We start from the raw sequence: 5,000 nt of genomic DNA, 5'->3' as shown, positions 1-5,000 counted from the left end.
GCTAATTATTAGTCACAGTAAGTATAACGGGTAAGAAAAGTGGAGCGTAGTTTTCTAAAAAGATATATTAATTGTTCGGTTCGACAACGGCAGATTTTAATTTATTTTATCTTTGTATACATTGTTAAAACTTTGCCGTAAAAAACGGTAAAAATCCTGGAATTAATGTTGTCAGGCATTTGCTGTTTTGAAAACGGATATATTGACGTAAAAATAATGATATTACGGTCACCAACCCATGAAAGATAATAAAAATGTATGGTAAAAATTACGGTAGCCTGTATTTTACTGAAATACGGCTGAGAACAGTATTTTTTACGAAGAATTTCCTATTGAAATTGAGTTTTTTTTAAAGAGTGTAATTAACGTGGAGAGAGAGAGAGAGAGAGAGAGAGAGAGAGAGAGAGAGAGAGAGAGAGAGAGAGAGAGAGAGAGAGAGAGAGAGAGAGAGAGAGAGAGAGAGTGGCTGAATAATTGAGTATAACATAACGAAAGATTTTACGACAATTCAAAGAAGTGATAACAATAAAAGATAAAAACAAAGTATAAAAACAAAGGCGGTAAATTACAAAAACATTAAGCGAGAAAATTATCTAGAACAAGAATTCACCATTAGTGAAAGAAGTACCGAATGGTGAAGTTTTAGAAAGTGTAGATAGAGGAATATAGTAAAAATAAAGATGATATATTTTGTTGTGAACAAGCTCAAGAAGACGTATTTTTTATGTTCAGAGTAAGCTCAAGGCGCCGCATTTTGTTGTTCAGGGTAAGCTTAAGCAAACGTATTTTTTTTTCTTTTTTTAGAGTAACCTCAAGAAAACGTATTTTGTTCTTTAGAGTAAGCTCAATAAGACATTTATTAGTGTTCACTGTAAGCCCAAGAAGACATGTGTTGTTCAGAGTTAGCTCAACAAAACGTATCGTGGTGTTCAGAGTAAGCCCAAGAAGACGTGTGTTGTTCAGAGTTAGCTCAACAAAACGTATCGTCGTGTTCAGAGTAAGCCCAAGAAGACGTGTTGTTCAGAGTTAGCTCAACAAAACGTATCGTGGTGTTCAGAGTAAGCCCAAGAAGACATGTGTTGTTCAGAGTTAGCTCAACAAAACGTATCGGGGTGTTCAGAGTAAGCCCGAGAAGACATGTGTTGTTCAGAGTTAGCTCAACAAAACGTATCCTCGTGTTCAGAGTAAGCCCAAGAAGACATGTGGTGTTCAGAGTTAGGTCAACAAAATGTATCGTGCTTTTCAGAGTAAGCCCAAGAAGACATGCGGTGTTCAGAGTTAGCTCAACAAAACGTATCGTGCTGTTCGGAGTAAGCCCAAGAAGTCATGCGGTGTTCAGAGTTAGCTCAACAAAACGCATCGTGCTGTTCGGAGTAAGCCCAAGAAGTCATGCGGTGTTCAGAGTTAGCTCAACAAAACGCATCGTGTTGTTCGGAGTAAGCCCAAGAAGACATGCGGTGTTCAGAGTTAGCTCAACAAAACGTATCGTGCTGTTCAGAGTAAGCCCAAGAAGTCATGTGGTGTTCAGAGTTAGCTCAACAAAACGTTCGGAGTAAGCCCAAGAAGACATGCGGTGTTCAGAGTTAGCTCAACAAAATGCATCGTGCTGTTCGGAGTAAGCCCAAGAAGTCATGCGGTGTTCAGAGTTAGCTCAACAAAACGCATAGTGCTGTTCGGAGTAAGCCCAAGAAGTCATGCGGTGTTCAGAGTTAGCTCAACAAAACGCATCGTGCTGTTCGGAGTAAGCCCAAGAAGTCATGCGGTGTTCAGAGTTAGCTCAACAAAACGCATCGTGCTGTTCGGAGTAAGCCCAAGAAGTCATGCGGTGTTCAGAGTTAGCTCAACAAAACGTTCGGAGTAAGCCCAAGAAGACATGCGGTGTTCAGAGTTAGCTCAACAAAACGTTCGGAGTAAGCCCAAGAAGACATGCGGTGTTCAGAGTTAGCTCAACAAAATGCATCGTGCTGTTCGGAGTAAGCCCAAGAAGTCATGCGGTGTTCAGAGTTAGCTCAACAAAACGCATCGTGCTGTTCGGAGTAAGCCCAAGAAGTCATGCGGTGTTCAGAGTTAGCTCAACAAAACGCATCGTGCTGTTCGGAGTAAGCCCAAGAAGTCATGCGGTGTTCAGAGTTAGCTCAACAAAACGCATCGTGCTGTTCGGAGTAAGCCCAAGAAGTCATGCGGTGTTCAGAGTTAGCTCAACAAAACGCATCGTGCTGTTCGGAGTAAGCCCAAGAAGACATGCGGTGTTCAGAGTTAGCTCAACAAAACGTATCGTGCTGTTCAGAGTAAGCCCAAGAAGTCATGCGGTGTTCAGAGTTAGCTCAACAAAACGTTCGGAGTAAGCCCAAGAAGACATGCGGTGTTCAGAGTTAGCTCAACAAAATGCATCGTGCTGTTCGGAGTAAGCCCAAGAAGTCATGCGGTGTTCAGAGTTAGCTCAACAAAACGCATCGTGCTGTTCGGAGTAAGCCCAAGAAGTCATGCGGTGTTCAGAGTTAGCTCAACAAAACGCATCGTGCTGTTCGGAGTAAGCCCAAGAAGTCATGCGGTGTTCAGAGTTAGCTCAACAAAACGCATCGTGCTGTTCGGAGTAAGCCCAAGAAGTCATGCGGTGTTCAGAGTTAGCTCAACAAAACGCATCGTGCTGTTCGGAGTAAGCCCAAGAAGTCATGCGGTGTTCAGAGTTAGCTCAACAAAACGCATCGTGCTGTTCGGAGTAAGCCCAAGAAGACATGCGGTGTTCAGAGTTAGCTCAACAAAACGCATCGTGCTGTTCGGAGTAAGCCCAAGAAGACATGCGGTGTTCAGAGTTAGCTCAACAAAACGCATCGTGCTGTTCAGAGTAAGCCCAAGAAGACATGCGGTGTTCAGAGTTAGCTCAACAAAACGTATCGTGGGGTGTTCAGAGTAAGCCCAAGAAGACATGCGGTGTTCAGAGTTAGCTCAACAAAACGTATCGGGGTGTTCAGAGTAAGCCCAAGAAGACATGCGGTGTTCAGAGTTAGCTCAACAAAACGTATCGGGGTGTTCAGAGTAAGCCCAAGAAGACATGCGGTGTTCAGAGTTAGCTCAACAAAACGTATCGGCTGTTCGAGTAAGCCCAAGAAGACATGCGGTGTTCAGAGTTAGCTCAACAAAACGCATCGTGCTGTTCGGAGTAAGCCCAAGAAGACATGCGGTGTTCAGAGTTAGCTCAACAAAACGCATCGTGCTGTTCGGAGTAAGCCCAAGAAGACATGCGGTGTTCAGAGTTAGCTCAACAAAACGCATCGTGGTGTTCAGAGTAAGCCCAAGAAGACATGCGGTGTTCAGAGTTAGCTCAACAAAACGTATTGGGGTGTTCAGAGTAAGCCAAGAAGACATGCGGTGTTCAGAGTTAGCTCAACAAAACGTATCGGGGTGTTCAGAGTAAGCCCAAGAAGACATGGGGTGTTCAGAGTTAGCTCAACAAAACGTATCGGGGTGTTCAGAGTAAGCCCAAGAAGACATGGGTGTTCAGAGTTAGCTCAACAAAACGTATCGGGGTGTTCAGAGTAAGCTCAAGAAGACATATTCTGTTGCTCGGAGTAAGCTGAAAGAGACGTATTTTGGTGTTCTGAGTAAGTTCAAAGTGTATTATGGTGTTCAGAGTAAGCTCAAGAAGACGTATTTTGGTGTTCAGAGTAAGTTCAAGATGATGTATTTTAGTGTTCAGACTAAGCTCAAGACGGCGTATTTTGGTATTTAGAGTAATCTCAAGAAGATATATCTTGGTGTTGAGAGTGAGCCCAAGAAGTCCTATTTTGATGTTCAGAGTAAGCTTAAGACGACTTATTTTGGTGTCGGAGTAAGCTTAAAAGACTTATTTTGGGATTCAGAGTAAGATCAAGAAGACGAATTTTGGTATTCACAGTAAGCCCGAGTAGACCTACCTTGGTGTTCAGAGTAAGCCCAAGAAGACCTATTTTGGTGTTCAGAGTAAGGTCTAGACGACTTATTTTGGTGGTCTGAGTAAGCTTATGAAGGCTTATTTCGGTCTTCAAAATAAATTCAAGAAGACGTATTTTGGTGTCAAGAGTAAGCTCAAGACGACTTATTTTCGTGGTCAGAGTAAGCTTAAGACGACTTATTTTGGTAATCAGAGTAAGCTCAAGAAGACGTATCATGTTGTTTAGTGTAAACTTTGAGAATAGAAGCGAAAAAGAATCTAGATCCTTGACAAGTGTTTTTCAAAAAGGTGTTATTCCTTACAAAAAAAAAAAAAGCGAAAAAAAATAGAATTGTCAGAATTTTGGGTGATGTAGGTTCTAGAAAGAAAGGGACTTATGCAATGAAGACCATACTAATATATAAGGCCGAGGTGACTAGCAATGCAAATAGAGAAGTAGGAGGCTGCTGTCACCAAAGTCTGCTTGGTTGTATAAAGTGACTTTTGAGTAATGATTAACGTCATCTACTTTAAATTGAAAATAATATTTATATCACATAAAAGCGCGCTCGTGCACACACATTCGTGCACGCACACATATATATGCGTATGTGTCTGTATACTAATATGTCTGTGTGTAGTTCTGTAGAGGGTAGCTTACGCGAGTTTGGGCGTTCCCAACGAAATCCTCTTCAATAATTTCTGTCTGATTCCCTCTTCTCTGTTAAAGCTGAGCACTATCATATGCATTAATCTCCCTTTGCCGGCGAGACCTGCGTCTGCTATGATGAGTTTATTAATCTTGTCTCGTATATATATATATATATATATATATATATATATATATATATATATATATATATATATATATATATATGTGTGTATATATATATAAGATTATCAATAACTAGATAATTTGATATTTCTATTTTGTTTTTATTATATAAATAAACTTAAGTTTTTATATACGAATAAATGAAGAAATATGACATTTTTATATACATGCGGACACAGGACAGTGTAAATATATATATATATATATATATATATATATATATATATATATATATATATATATATATATATATAT

Source organism: Palaemon carinicauda, chromosome 21 (genome assembly GCF_036898095.1).
Source record: "Palaemon carinicauda isolate YSFRI2023 chromosome 21, ASM3689809v2, whole genome shotgun sequence".
NCBI lineage: Eukaryota > Metazoa > Arthropoda > Malacostraca > Decapoda > Palaemonidae > Palaemon > Palaemon carinicauda.
This window is presented reverse-complemented; position numbering follows the sequence as displayed.